Below are 16562 nucleotides of genomic sequence, written 5' to 3' on the forward strand. Positions count from 1 at the left end.
TTTGTACTTGTCCTTAATATCCCTTCCTCTGTCTGGTCGCCCTATTGGCCTCATTATTAAATTTCTCATCTTCCATAGAATCTTCCGGGTCTCCTGGCTCTCCTCCCTTCTGATCCAGTGACACTTACTATACAGTTGGTGTTCATTGTGCACCGTCGTCAAAGCTCACTCTTGTCTTTTGTGTCAGTCTTGTCTCCCACTCAGCTCATTTAAAACACATGGAGGTCAGAATTATGATCTAATTTTTCTCCCCAGGCCCCATTTTGGTAAACATAGACAAGAGCGGTGCTTTCCTTGGAGTTCAGGAATTCCTAGGCAGGAGATCCAGTGATTTTCATCTGTGACCTGCTGTGGAACAGAGAGGGACAAGTCAGTTAGTTCTTAGAAGGGGAAAAGGAATGGGGCAGTTGCTGCCTGACAACAAGGAAAATTCCTCATCAATCCTTGGTTATTCTCAACTAATCACAAAGATACTGGAACACTATACCTATTATTTGGTGCATGAGCAGGAATAGTAGGCACTGCCCTGAGCCTCCTAATTCGAGCAGAGCTGGGCCAACCAGGAACTCTACAATGGGATGACCAGATTTATAATGTTAATGTTGCAACTCCTTCCTTTACATACAAGCAGAACAGGCTCCAGGATGGCCAAGAGGGAGCCTGCTCCTTCCTGCTGTGCTGTTCCTCAGCTTCACTTTTCTCTCAAGGCATTGTGACCTAAAGTCAGGCCTGGAGAAGAAACTCTAGCCTCGGTTCCTGCTTGGAGGAAATCCACACCACTTCACCACGCTGGGCCCATCCTTGGATGGGGAGGGTTTGTGGGAAGGAGAGAGGCATTTGCCACAAGAAATTGCGCGTTTGGCAGTCTGGCTGCCGCAGGCTCCCATCCAAGCACTTCTTCTGCAGTACGAAGAGGACTCTTCTCCCTCTTGGTTTCCTCTCATTGGTCATAAGGGAGAAGCGGGAGAAACCACAGCCAGAAAGGCTGCAACTCTCTCCCCCTACCCTAAGGAGGGTGGAAATGGAAGCCCCCAGGTCTCCTGGAGTGAGCATTCTGCTTCAAGGAAGACCTGCTGCCTGTCTGCTGTCCCCTCTCTCATATGCCCTCTTTGTTTTTAAGAACCTGTGGTCTATACCCACTTCCCTCCTCCAAGAAGTACTTGAGATGCTTTTTGTTGTGCCCAGTGGCAACAACCAGGAGGGCCCATGGTGACAGTCACTCGGCGGCAGGATAAGGCCCCACCCCACAGTTTAAGGCCCAGGCAAGCATGGGGGTGTTGGGGGAGAAAAGAGACAAGGGAGGGAAGGAGGAGCCCCTTGGGAACAAATGTTCCTCTATCTTGGACTCTCCGCATTGATGTTGAGTCTCTGGATCGTACAACTCCTACCTACCGCCAAGGGACTGAGGGAGTCTCGAGCTTGGATGCTGGCTGGAGGTGGGAGTCTAGGGCAGGGAAAACCTTCATATTTGTTGACAAAAACTTTAAACATTTTATTTAAAAATGTGTGCACTCCGCTACTCTGTTGTAGAGCACAGCTCCCACTTCCCAGCTCTAATTTTGGGCTAATTTGTATGAGTTATGTCATCTGGGGCAAAAGAGGGAGAAGAAAAACCACGGACTTTTACGGACACTCCACTGTGTACTATGCCAAGCCCTTCACACCTGTTATCACCTTCTCACAGCCCCTTGCAGAGGTATTTTTCTATACATCGTATCAATGAGGAAGTGAGGGCAAGAGGAGGTGAGTTACCGCTGACAATGATCTTCACGTCACCCTCCTGCAACTCTGTCCTATCATTTAGGCCCTTGTCCATTCCACTGCTGCTCACGGTGTCCTCGCTGTTCCTTGACCTGCCATGCTTCCTTGCACTGAAAGTCCTTTGCTGTAGCCAGGGCACCCTTGCAGCACTCTTCCCCTGGGAATCCCAAATAACTGCTTGGCTAATTCTTCATAGCTTTCATGCCTTTGCTCAAATCTCCTGTTCTCTACCGGCCCATTCTGACCGCTGGCTCTTAATACTACAACATGTGCTGCATCCACACTCCGCATCCCTGAGCCTCCAGGTCATCTTACTCTGTTCCACTTTTAAACTTTGCAATAGTTCCTATCATCTCCTAACTCTTATATGATTGACTTACTTATGAAGTGTATTGTCTTCTGCTAGAATATAAGCTGCATAACAGCAAGGAACTTGGCCTTTCTTGTCCACTGATGTTTGCCAAGCACTTGGAATGGTGACACGCATATGGTAGGCACTCAGTCCATAGCTAATGAATCAATTTTTATGAAACGTCACCCTAGCCTTGTTCTAGTAAGAGGCAGAGCTGGACTCAACTAAAAAGCTGGTCGTCTTGCCTTCCCACCAAAGAACCCACGGCCTGTCCAGGTAGAGAGCATATTGTTGGTTGCTCAAGAGATGCCTGCTTGTTAGATTTCACCATTAGACTGCTCCTTCATAGCAGAGATGCCAGACTGATGTCTGTGAACATAGGACCTTGCCTTGTCTTTCCTGAGTTACAGGTTTTCCCATGGGCCCACCTGTTGCTGGCATCCTGCTGTTTCAATGAGGTGGCACACTCCTGGTCACAGGGCCCCATCTCTATGGTCCTTGGGAGTGTCCCCAAAACAGCACAAGTTGTTGGGTCCATGCTGGATGCTTAAGACACATGCTTGAGATCTCTCCAAGTCAGATACCTGTCAAATCCAGGGTTGGCTCTCAGCCTCTGCTTGAAGAATTTGCTTTCTAGGAAATGATGGAGGGAAACAGCTGGGACTTGCTTGTAAGATGTCAGCTGGAGGTGCCAGGCCAGGACAGAGCCTGAGAGGGTGTAAGGAGAAGCCAGTGGAGAAGGGAAATCATGCATTACCAGGTGGCTGCTTTCTGGGCAGGAGGTGTTTACTGTAAAGAAACTCCATACCATGAAGGCACAGTTGGGCCAACTGGTGGGGTCCACCAGCTTTAGATTACAAACATGTAGCTGTTCATCTTTACCTCAGTTTCCTCAGTATAGATCCTCCTGTGAACTCCCATTCATCTGATCTTTTTACCTATTACGTGTGTGGTTCTGGTTTCTGTTTTGTTTTTCACATTTTTGTTCCTGTTATTGGCTGACCTTGTTTATGCTGGCATTAAGGGCAATTTTCATTGTAATCTCAATAGCTTGGTAATAAAAAGTTACACATTGTATGGATGTTGGGCAGAAGGGAACATTCATATTTATTCTCATACTCACTGGCTCACTATTAATGTTTCTACAATAGCCCAGGAATTAATGTTTTAATGAAAACTCCAACTGCTCAGGAATACCATCCTGGCACATATTAACCCAGTCAGTGAGCAGCCAGTTAGATTGGCATTTGGTCAACAACAAGCATTTCTTTCTCACAAAAGAGAGTAATGGGATTCATTTAGCATTTCCTAGCTTGTGGCATCTATTTCAACATAAATCTCTATATGGAGATTGATTGCATATATAACTATAAAGCAGAGTATTTGGGGGAATAGTATGATGAAGAAAATCAGAACACAAGCACAGATCAGGCCTTGGCTGATGGCATGCAGGAAGCCAATGCATATTCTTGGGAACAGCACTTAGAAAATGGACTTAATGAAAATAAATCACTTATATATAATTTCCCACTGCAAGAAGTTGATATCTGCAAATATGTCAGTACTTGGAATGAACATGTCATTCCTTTTGTTAATTCTGGATGATTTTCTTAGTTTTGCTCCCAAAAGAGATACATTTTCTCTTTATGGGCTGCTTTGTAATGAAAGATCTCAGAGCATGTCTCAGGATGCGGATTGTCACTTTTTGATCACCTAACAAATAAATGAAACAAATCTTTTAGAGAGCACCCGAGTGGCTTTGAGACAACATTCTCAACTCCCCAGAGTGTACTGTTTAGCAGCATGCAGTTTGTCCATGGCCCCTTGACAAACCCACCTGCTCTAGCAGAAACATACTGGGTATTACCCAGAAGCAGCTTCCTTTTCCACATGTGCATCTCTTCTTTGATTTCTTCTTCTTCTTCCTCCTCCTCCTCCTCTTCTTCTTCCTCTTCCTCTTCCTCTCCTTCTTTCTTCTTCTTTCTTTTCTTCTTTCTTCTTCTTTCTTTTCTTCTTCTTTCTTCTCTTTTATTCTTCTTTCTTCTTCCTCTTCCTCTTCTTCTTCCCCCTTTCTTCTTCCTCCCTTCTTCTTCCTCCCTTCCTCCTCCTCCTCCTCCTTCTTCTGCTTCTGCTTCTTCTTCTGAGATGGAGTTTTGCTCTTGTTGCCCAGGCTGAAGTGCAATGGTGTGATCTCAGCTCACTGCAACCTCTGCCTCCTGGGTTCAAGCAAATCTCCAGCCTCTGCCCCCCAAGTAGCTGGGATTACAGGTGCGTGCCACCACACCCAGCAAATTTTTGTATTTTTAGTAGAGACGCAGTTTCACGATGTTGGTCAGGCTGGTCTCAAACTCCTGACCTCAGGTAATCTACCCACCTCAGCCTCCCAAAGTACTGGGATTACAGCTATGAGACACCATGACTGGCCTCTTCTTTGGTATTTCTAATAGAAATTCCTAAATAAATTAAAAAAACCATGTTTACTGTCTGTTACTGGGAGCATGGAAGAAAAGATGAGCAATTTTGGCAGAATTCTACAGATCCAAATAGATCCGTGTAACAAACCTGCATTTGGGGGGCTCCTGGTTAATGGAACCATCTGTATTTAATTGTTTACTGTAGCATCTGTCTGAAACAGTAGTTTCCAATCTTTTTCAGGTCACAGGCTCTCCTCCTCCTCCTCTTTTGAGAGTCTGATTAAAGTTTTGTATCTTCATTTCTGAAAAATACACATATATGCACACCCCCTGAGACCCCAATCCTGGACCCCTGGGTCAATAATCACTCATCTGACACCATGCCAAAACTTTGTTGTGTTTATATGTTCTTTGGTGTGCACTCTAGAAATGTACCAGAATTATGCTGTTTATGTTAAAACATGTGCATATACTACCTATGTATGTGAATGACATTTTCTCTACTGAATGATTACATGAATGAATCTTCATACACGTATGAAGATATATCATAAAAAGTCAAAGGTGATAATGTCAGTATTGTTCCTCTTATTTGCACTGGCCGTTTAAACATTCAACACTAAAGCTGTTGGGTGACGTTGCAGCTGGTAAGTTATCTTACGGAAACTGCTCTTAAATATGATCTTTCCATTCTCATAATCCAAAATGCCTTTTTATTCTTGTTTCATTTGAATGATTTATTTAAACAATCACAGCCTTCCTACTCTCCAGTCTTTAGAGAACAGATACTTTTTGGGTGCATACTATGTATAAGGCCCTTTGCATTCTGTGAAAAAACAGAACAAAACAACACTTCTCCATAATATTCTGTCAAGCCTGCACATAACTGTAATTCCAAAAAAGGTCTTGCCAAAAGCAATTAAATTCTGACCTGAATTAGCAATTTTATTAATTACATTTCAAGCAAGCCAATTACTTGTTTGTTTAATGGATTTCTTATTATGAACTGATTATAGACCATTAATGTTCATTAACATACCAAACTAGATTTCATGTCTCCTGCACCATATACTGGAAATAACACCAGTCAACACTTTGCTAGCATCAGTTATAAAGGATACGTGTTGCAGTCACACTCTCAGTCAGGCTTGGGAAGTAGATAACTACTCAAGAACAACTTATGAGCTTGCTAACCCCTGTGCGTTTAGCTGTAATAGAAAACTTTGATATGGAAGGCCCTCAAGAGTGTTGTCCAAATGAAATTCCTAGATTTGAGGAGAAGGTAATTATGAAAGAGATAACTTTGTCCTGGCATATGGTTTATGTATAGTGAAACTTTTGCTTAAAATTCCAGGAGGAGGAGTAGGGGAATGAGAGGAATAGGAAATGGAAGAATCAGACTCTCTCTGAGAGAAGAGTAGGAAGAGAGACAATGTTTATTTTCCATTTTGAAAAATAGCATCTTAGCTCAGTAGAATCAAGTTCGAACTCGTGTATTCATGCAAACTCTCGGGGCTTCAATAAAAAAAGACCTCTGGCCAGCCAGTATATACACATTTGTTGAATACCTGAAAGAATGGGTGCCATCTATTGATATGGATTGTACCCAGTAGGAAAAAGGACAAAAGTTATATTCATAGTCATTTATTAGATACTTATTATGAAGTATGAGCAACGTCAAAGATGAATAGGCATAAGTACAACATTTTTCTATAAAAGGGAAACCATAGCTTACATATTGTTTTCTAGCCAATCAACTTTAGACTTTAAAGTTTTTCCAATTTGTCTTCTGAACATGTGTTTCAAACAATCTTCTAAATTGGATATTTTGGTTGTTTCAACTTTTACCTATTACAAATAACACAGAGTAGCAATGACTAGCTGAAAATAAATAAATAAGGAACAAATGAGAAAAATGCCCAATCCCATTTCTTTAAAAGTGACAAAAAATGTTTAAATTCTGGACCCATAAGTGTTGAAAAACAACCCCATTGTACAACAGAATTATAACACTTGGCAAAAGGGACTGGGATATTCATTTTTGACCAATTTCTGGTACTGACCAATTTATATTTGTTCAATTTCTAAAGTTAAATTGGTTTTGACAAGTTGTTTTTGTCTAAATCACTAGTAGAGAGAGATAGACTGGCAACAAATAATTGCAACATAATGTAGTAAGTACATCCGTTAAGGCTTATAGAAGACAGTTACAGAACAAAACGGAAGGAGACAGGGAAAGCTTCAGAGGTGACATTTGAACTGGACTTGAAAGAGTAGGTATTGCCATCTAAGCTCAGTGAGAAATTCAGAACAAGATGTTCCAAAATGTCTTTTCTCTAAGTAGTTCTTTTAAAAAAAACACAGGGTTCCAGGCAGATGAGTACTGTGCTATTAAGCTAATAGAGTCAGTGTCTTAAAAATAATCTAAGTTCTCTCTCTTACATGATCATTTAGCTTTCATCATTTTTATGCTCCACTTGGTAGAATATAAAATGAGGCTGGTATATTTGGGTTGGCAGATGAAGGCTTAGGAAAGTGTTACTGTCAGTCATATGAAAATTTGGAGTTAGGATCAGTTGTGATCCAAAGCAGGGTGGGCAAAGTTTAATCACTGACATCTAAAATGATCATTTTGACGGCCATGCCTTCTACAGGTTTTATTTTAGGCTTATCTGTCTTTCTTGTCTCTGAGAGCAAGTCCTTCATGAACTCAGATTTTCTTCTCTGAAATCGTTTCTTCGATGGAAACCACTTATTAAATATCATTTTTGAACTTTCATGGGTGTGCCATTTGTAGCTTCTCGCTGGCAAGTTCAGTACTGAAATATGAAGGAGCTCTTAAAGGCTCAAAAAAATACATCCATTATTTTTGCTGTGTAGGGTCAGGGAGGACACAGAGATCACAATCAAGCCTCGAAACCTGTCAGTGTCTAGTCGCTGGTGGTCTTGAGGTTTCTTTATTTCAACGAAGACCTCTCAAGCTAAGCAGAGGCTCCAGATGGTGAATCGTGATTAGGCTACAGTCACTTTTGCCAGTCATTTAACTGTTTTCTCTCATCTCTATTTCCCAGACTTTCTCAGCTTGGCCCTGCATCTCAGGGAACTTGATTTTTCAGACTCCCTTGTCCTGTTTTCCTGGTAGTCTTGACAAGTGGGAGGCACTGGCAAAAGATTGGAAGGAAGGAGACCCCAGGATATGTCTCCTATTCACTATGCTTCTAGTGATGTCTCTGGCAATTGCTACATCTCCTTCATATTCTGCCTCCTATTGGACTACTGCTTCTCTCTGTCCTCTCACTTTCTGCTGGGAAGTCCTCCACTGCATATCTATTAATAGTTCATGCTCTGCTTCCTATTTCTGGTCTGTGGTGCCATCACCTCCACATTGTGTCTTTCCATCTCCTACCCCAGATAGAAGCATCCTGCTCTTGTTAATTGCAGTATTGTCATCAGAATTCATCATCCTCTGTGTGGCTTCTCAGCTCTCTCATCACAGGTATAACCAATTCCCTGTGTTAAATTTCTTCTTTTTGAGATAGAGTATTTTCTGTTTTTCTGGCTGATAACACTACTTGTAATGACAAATATAATGATTATGAAATAATATGAGAGGCAAGACTAAACCAGGAAGAAGTTGAATCCCTGAATAGATCAATAAAAAGTTCTGAAATTGAGGCAGTAATTAATAGCCTACCACCAAAAAATGCCCAGGACCAGACGAATTCACAGCTGAATTCTACAAGAGGTACAAAGAAGAGCTGGTACCATTCTTTCTGAAAGTATTCCAAACAATTGAAAAGGAGGGACTCCTCCCTAATTCATTTTATGAGGCCAGCATCATCTCAATACCAAAACCTGGCAGAGACACAACAAAAAAGAAAACTTCAGGTCAATATGCCTGATGAACATGGATGTGAAAATCCTCGATAAAATAGTGGCAAACAGAATCCAGCAGCACATCAAAAAGCTTATCCACCACGATCAAGTCAGCTTCATCCCTGGGATGCAAGGCTGGTTCAACATACACAAATCAATAAATGTAATCCATCACATAAACAGAACCAATGACAAAAACCACATGATTATTTCCATAGATGCAGAAAAGGCCTTTGATAAAATTCAACAGCCCTTCATGTTAAAAACTCTCAATAAACTAGGTATTGATAGAACATATCTCAAAATAATAAGAGCTATTTATTATAAACCCATAGCCAATATCATATGGAATAGGCAAAAACTAGAATCATTCCCTTTGAAAACAGGCACAAGACAAGGATGCCTTCTCTCACCACTCCTATTCAACATAGTATTAAAAGTTTTGGCCAGAGCAATCAGGCTAGAGAAAGAAATAAAGAGTAGTCAAATAGCAAGAGAGGAAGTCAAGTTGTCTCTGTTTGCAGATGACATGATTGTATATTTAGAAAACCCCATTATCTCAGCCCAAAAGCTCCTTAAGCTGATAAACAACTTCAGCAAAGTCTCAGGATACAAAATCAATGTGCAAAAATTACAAGTATTCCTTTACACCAATAATAGACAAGCAGAGAGCCAAATCATGAGTGAACTCCCATTCACAATTGCTACAAAGAGAATTAAATACCTAGGAATACAACTTACAAGGGATATGAAAGACCTCTACAAGGAGAACTACAAACCACTGCTCAAGGAAATAAGAGAGGACACAAACAAATGGAAGAACATTCTATCTTCATGGATAGGAAGAATCAGTGTTGTGAAAATGGCCATACTGCCCAAAGTAATGTATAGATTCAATGCTATTCCCAAACTACCATTGACATTCTTCACGGAATTAGAAAAAACTACTTTAAATTTCATATGGAACCAAAAAGGAGACCATACAGCCAAGACAATCCTAAGCAAAAAGAACAAAGCAGGAGGCATCATGCTACCTGACTTCAAACTATACTACAAGGGTACAGTAACCATAACAGCATGGTACTGGTACCAAAACAGACATATAGACCAATGGAACAGAACAGAAGCCTCAGAAATAACACCATACATCTACAACCATGTGATCTTTGACAAACCTGACAAAAACAAGTAATGAGGAAAGGGTTCCCTATTTAATAAATGGTGCTGGGAAAACTGGCTAGCCATATGCAGAAAACTGAATCTGGACCCCTTTCTTACACTTTATACAAAAATTAACTCAAGATGGATTAAAGACTTAAATGTAAAAACCAAAACCATAAAGACCCTAGAAGAAAACCTAGGCAATACCATTCAGGATATAGGCATGGGCAAGGACTTCATGTCTAAAACACCAAAAGCAATGTCAACGAAAGCCAAAACTGACAAATGGGATCTAATTAAACCAAGGAGCTTCTTCACAGCAAAAGCAACTATCATTAGAGTGAATAGGCAATCTACAGAATGGGAAAAAAATTTTTGCAATCTACCCATCTGACAAAGGGCTAATATCCAGAATCTACAAGGAACTTAAACAAATTTACAGGAAAAAGAAAAAACAAAAAAACAAAAAAACCCCAACCCCATCAAAAAGTGGGCAAAGGATATGAACAGACACTTCTCAAAAGAAGACATGTGGACAACAAACATATGAAAAAAAGCTCAACATCACTGATCATTAGAGAAATGGCAATCTAAACCACAATGAGATAGCATCTCACACCAGTCAGAATGGCGATTATTAAAAAGTCAAGAAATTGGCTGGGCACAGTGGCTCATGCCTGTAATCCCACCACTTTGGGAGGCCAAGGTGGGTGGATCATCTGAGGTCAGGTGTTCAAGACCCACCTGGCCAACATTAAAAGTCTCTACTAAAAGTGCAAAAATTAGCTGGGCGTAGTGGCGGGTGCCTGTAATCCCAGCTGCCCAGGAGGCTGAGGGAGGAGAATTGCTTGAACCTGAGAGATGGAGATTGCAGTGAGCCAAGATTGTGCCACTGCACTCCAGCCTGGGTGACAAGAGTGAGACTCTGTCTCAAAAAACAAACAAGCAATAACAACAACAAAAATAAAAAATAACCCATCAAGAAACAGTAGATGCTGGCAAGGCTGTGGAGAAATAGGAACGCTTTTACACTGTTGGTGGAAACGTAAATTAGTTCAACCATTGTCGAAGACAGTGTAGCAATTCCTCAAGGATCTAGAACCAGAAATACCATTTGACCCAGCAGTTGTATTACTGGGAATATACCCAAAGGAATATAAATCATTCTACTATAAAGACACATGCACACATATGTTTATTGCAGCACTATTTACAATAGCAAAGACATGGAACCAACCCAAATGCCCATCAATGATAGACTGGATAAAGAAAATGTGGTATGTATACACCATGGAATACTATGCAGCCATAAAAAAGAATGAGATCATGTCTTTTGCAGAGACATGGATGGAGCTAGAAACCATCATCCTCAGCAAACTAACAGGAACAGAAAACCAAACACCACATGTTCTCACTCATAAGTAGGAGTTGAACAATGAGAACATATGGACACAGGGAGAGGAACAACACACACCAGGGCCTGTCAAGGGGTGGTGGGGTAAGAGGTGACGGGAAGGAGAGCACTAGGATAAATACCTAATGCATGTGGGGCTTAAAATCTAGATGACGGGTTGATAGGTGCAGCAAACCACCATGGCACATGTATACCTATATAACAAACCTGTATGTTCTACACATGTATCCTGAAACTTAAAGTTTTTTTTTTTTTTTTTTTTTAAAGTACACAGGAGGGATTCTCACCTTGATCTCTTCATTATATGCTGCCTGCTTCTCAGAGTTCTATCTAGGTGTATTGGTATATTCTTAGCCACCAGAATCACAGAAAAAGGAAGGGGTTTTTCTGACCCCATTTGAGATGTGGAGTGCATCAATAGTTTAGCCAGTGGTCTCCAAGGGAGTTTCTCCTGTGTACTGGGGAGTCACCAAGTGACCTCTGCTCAGTGGAGTATTAATTCTTAGATATCTACTTGGAATTACTTGGAGTAGCAATTCTTGGAGTAGGAGTTCTTGAATATCCATCTCAGGAGGAAAAATACAATTTCATTGCCAAATAGGGTCTTTTCCTACTTCCAACTTTTTATAGAAAAATTGCAGGCAAAAATGTAACATATATTTGTAGGATGGGAGAGGAGTAGCAATGTCTCGTTTTTCCCTTTACACCTTTTACCCTAATGTAAAATAAAACATTTATTTTAGAGAGTATTTAAGATTCATTTTAAGCAGAATATCCTCTACAGTTAATCAATAGATAAAGACTCTTTAGAAGTCTTTGATCCTGCCTGGACATGCTGAAACTTCTATTTAAAGAATGAGCTGTGTACGTGAGCCAAAAATGCTTTTTGGTTTGGCAGTCTTTATCTAATCTTTGGGAGAGGTTAAAAGCCCAGACATACAATGTGGAAATTTTGAAACTTCCCTTAATGTAATCATCATTGTATGAAGAAGGCAAGAAGAAAGCAATCTATCCTCTATTTTTTAAAGCAGCAAAATAAATTCAAGAGCTTGTTAAAATTAATTATATTTATCTGCTTTTTAATTGTGGTTTTGACATACTATATATTTTTTTTATCTAGTGTTTAAAGAAATCCTGTATGTTGATTTATAATGGTGACAAAAGTCACTTTCAGATTTTCAGGGACTGATTAATCTCTCTGAGATCCTTTGTTTTTCTCCCTCTCTGTTCTTTGATCATTTATGTCAGCGCCTCTTCTGGAGGTAGAGAAAAGAAGATAAGGTGGATGATGGCGAAATCGTAATCAATCATTTCATTTCCGTTAGGATGGTTGAAGAAAAGCCAGCTTGGAAGAACAGAGTGAACTTATTTGAAAAAATTTAGCAATAGAATTATTAATAGTTTTGCTTTAGCCCTGGAATCCTTGGTCCTATTACTAGAGAGGATTACAGAAAGGTTGCAGTCACTACAGAGAAGTTCTTTATTATTTACATCACTCACAGTGCTCTTCAAGTGTTCCACTGAACAGAAGAAGCCAGCCCTGGACGTGGGGGCATGCCAATTCAGGCATCGATAAGGGTTCAAACAAGCAAGCAAACAAAGACATCCCCTGACTCCCCTACCCTCAAACCAAACACAAACAAGACAAACTCTAGCGGAATTGAGAGTATCTGATATGTCTGTTGATCTCAAGGATAGTGAATAGTTCACAAGCAATGACAATGAGAGAATATAGCTTGGACTCTTGTGGGTTTTCCCTAAGACAGTTGGTGTATTTTGAACATACTACAATATGAGAAAGCCATTCTACTTTTGGTAAGTTTGTTTTGAAATTATAGTGATGCAATTTTTCTAATGGCAGCTTATAATTAGGTATCTCACAGTTAAGGTAAACACCAGATTTTTCACTGAAAATAGAATCTGTATTCAACTTTGCAGATGGAAGTACCACTTTGAGTTAGTAGCGCTTAGCAGGGCTGTGTTGTGTTGCAGGCAAACTTAAGATGAAAATTATGTGTATGTTTTTGAACAGAAGTTTGAGACTCACTTTTTCTTCATTTCTTAACAATTTGTTCACTCTTCACCAAGTGTTCACTGAGTGCCTCCTATGTGAAGAAAGGAAGGGTAAAATTGGGTTGCAAATGTGTGCCAGATGCTATATCAAATCCAGTATTTAAATTAGCAAATAAGCCATGACGCCCTCCTTTTTAAATTTTAAAAATTCTATTTTTTGCGTATTTGCCTTTTTTCCTAGTCAAGACTTGCAAGAAGCAAGTCTAACTTGCTTACTACTAAATTCCCCAGGACCTATGACAGTATCTGAAATATTCTGGTTACTTAAGAAATATTAGTGGAATGAATGAATGAATGAAAACCAATAATGACAATATAGTGTGATACATGAATAGGAGTTTGCACGAAGTCCTTTGGAGTCCCAGAAGAAGCAAGAACAAATTGGAATGAGAGGCAGACTGGTCACAGACATACAAATTGAGACTTAAAAGGAGGAATAGACATTCTCCAAGAAGTGGAAGGAGGTAGACCAGGAAGGCCTTTTCAGGGATAATACAGAAAAGTGAAGGCCAGCAGGAGGGAGGCGTATTGGGGGAAGGAAGTGAACTATGGGTACTTTGTTCAACAGTGTTAGCCTCTCTTCAGAAGCTAACAGCCTTATTCTTGTGTGGGGAGTGCCAGAAGAAAAGGTAAATATTAGTTGCATATAATTTACATCTCCACTGCTATAGAAACCAAGAGGTTTTTTTTGTTGTTGTCGTTGGGCGGCTGGGGGGTGGTGGGGACTAGGTAAGTAGACTCTCAATAAAAATCACCTTATACATTTTTCTTTGAAAGTGATCAGTTTTAAGTCACTATAAGTAATTTTCAAACATACAAGCTGATTTTGGAAGCAATGCTGGTTCTTTCAGAAGAGTTATTTCAGTAAACCTTCCTAGTTCATAAAATTGATTTGGTTGGTTTCCAAAGCTACTCCGGGTTGAAAATAAAACTGCCCTTCAATCGAAAAGGAGTTCTTAGCTGTCGTAGACACTGTCTCATTTTCATTGGATTGTTTGAATACACAAATAACACAATTGATAATAGTGCAACAATCATGCAGTTTGATCCCTATTTCTTGTCTTCTACAAATGCTAAAAAAAACCCCCACAAGCCAAAAAAACAAAACTCTACTGCTCGCTAACAAAAAAAAAGTGGAAAAATGTCCAGTTAGTTCATGATGCAGGTGTGAAGAAGAAGAGCTGGCTACTTCTGTCTTCTCATGTCAGAAAAGAGCTGAACTTTGACCTTAGAAGATGAGTAATAACATGTGTTTGAAGCAGTCTGATTGAAGGAAGGCATCCAAAAAAGCCTAGGGTTATTGGAAACAGCAAGTAAAATAATAACAAATGTGTTGTCATAACAAAACAAGCTGGAGGCTTCCCAAGGTGGAGGAAAGATGATTCTTTTATAGGATGCAGAAGCTGAAAGAAGGGGCTGGAACTCATGGATTGAAGGCATGAGCTAAAACCTTTTACATATATGATTTTAACTCTCTGGAAAGTAGATATGATCCCTCCCATTTTATGGATGAGGACACTAAGGTTTTGATGTCTTGTAATTTGGGTGCGGTGGTCTCTAGTTTATGCATGGAAATATTCTAGGCATGTGGACTGCTGCTTCTTGCTCGGGTATCCACAACAGATGTCATGCAACGCACAGTCTAGCTGTTAGGCCTGGGCTAATCACTCCTCTCATTTTACAGATTAAGGAAAGGGAGATGTGAAGAGTAAGTTCTTGTTCCAAATCACACAGGGAGTTAATGCCACCAGCTAAGGTTGGGAACCCTTGTCTGGATTCCTAGTGAGGTCAGCTTCCCACTGGCCCACTGCACCTACTTTCTACCCCTTCTGTATGCTGCATCGTATACAGAAAAGAGACTTAGGCTTAATGTATTTTAATGGGGCATTAAAAAAAATATATTTTTGCAACTCCCTGCCAAGATTATGTAAGTCACAAAGTTATCAAGTTGACAAAAGCAAGATGGAGAAGGGATGTGGGTAGCTGAGAGAGGCACTTAGGGTTTATTTAACCAGTGAGGTTTATTTAACCAGTGAGGTGCAGTATTGAAAGGCAGAATGGTAAAGAGGTTTTGCACAGGAAGGAAGAGATTTAGTTTGCTTCTCCTTCAGTCACTTGTTAAATAGACAGCCTTGGGTCATAACAAACCAAAGCTGCCACATACATGAAAGGGAACCAATAGCATCGTGCCTGCCTCAAGAAGTTGTTATGGAACCTCCCATCCTGGTTCTGCGAGGTGATTGTGTTTCTGTTTCCCACAAAGAATGCCAAGAGTTGGAAAGTGAGGAATAAAGTTCCCAAAGATTTTGTGAATGGGAATCATTGACTTGTTTCTCCTAGGAGAGTTAAACAAAACAAAACAAAACAAACAAAAACCTCTCAGGTGCCAGTCATTTTGGAAAATACTATTTGAAAGCAGTATACTTTATGGCCCTGTTTGCAGAACTGTGAATTAGTAAGCGCTTGTAGCCTAAGGCCAAAATATCCCAGCATGTGTAAAAGTTTTTAGAAACCATGCATCTATCACTGTTTTCTAACGTTTCATGGTAATTTGCATTCACTGAGGAATTAAATGGATCTGTGATACACATTTAATTTATTCTGTAAGTAATGGCATGTTTTAAGGGGACTCAAAGTAATCATAATAATGGCAAGTCAACAAATCTTTGACAATTAGCATAGCAATGAATGTAAAAACACGGGCGGGGGAAATGAAGGTATTTTTCAGAGGTCATTTCCAAGAACATTTTATACATTTACATGACATATAGCCAAACTAGAAATTCCGTGTAGTCTGTGCAAGTGACACTCGTGTTAAAATCAACAAGAACAGTAGAAACAATTTGAAAAATGACTTAAAAATGCAGTTATTGGGAAAAGAAAGCCAATGAAACAGTTGCTGAATAAAAAGAATGATTGTAGTTAATACTTTTGAGATTCCCCTAATAAGAATTATGTTTAAGAATCTAGTGTAAATCTGTTTCTAAAAGATTTAGGTGTATGGCTTATTGCAGACGAATGCTTTTGTAGAAAAGGAAGAATGTTTTTGAAGTGACCAAAGTTATGTCAAGTTGTACTTAAACCTTGAGGTAGAGACAAAAATGCAGGAAAAGGTACACATTCTTGTCATGATTTGCTAAGTAACTCATTAATTGTTCTGATAGTCTTGGGATTTCCTTCTACCTATAACTTAAAATTGTTTTCAACTTTAGTGTGTGTAGGAATAACACAAAGGGCTAAACATGGGTATTCCAGGACCCCATCACAATTTTGATTTGTTAAAATTTGGGGGAAGGCTTTGAAATCTGCATTTTAACAAACCTTAGCTGAGATTCAGATTAGGTAAACTAGCCCACAGCTGGAGAAAGAAACACAGCAGTAGACCAATTTCTAAGGGTGAACTCTGACTGTGTACCTTTATTTTGGAGTAGTTGGTTGGAAATAACATATGCTCTCATACATGGCTTTTTTTTTTTTTTTTTTTTTTTTTTTTTTTTTTTTTTTTTTTTTT

The sequence above is a fragment of the Theropithecus gelada genome, chromosome 4, assembly GCF_003255815.1.
Source record: "Theropithecus gelada isolate Dixy chromosome 4, Tgel_1.0, whole genome shotgun sequence".
Lineage (NCBI taxonomy): Eukaryota > Metazoa > Chordata > Mammalia > Primates > Cercopithecidae > Theropithecus > Theropithecus gelada.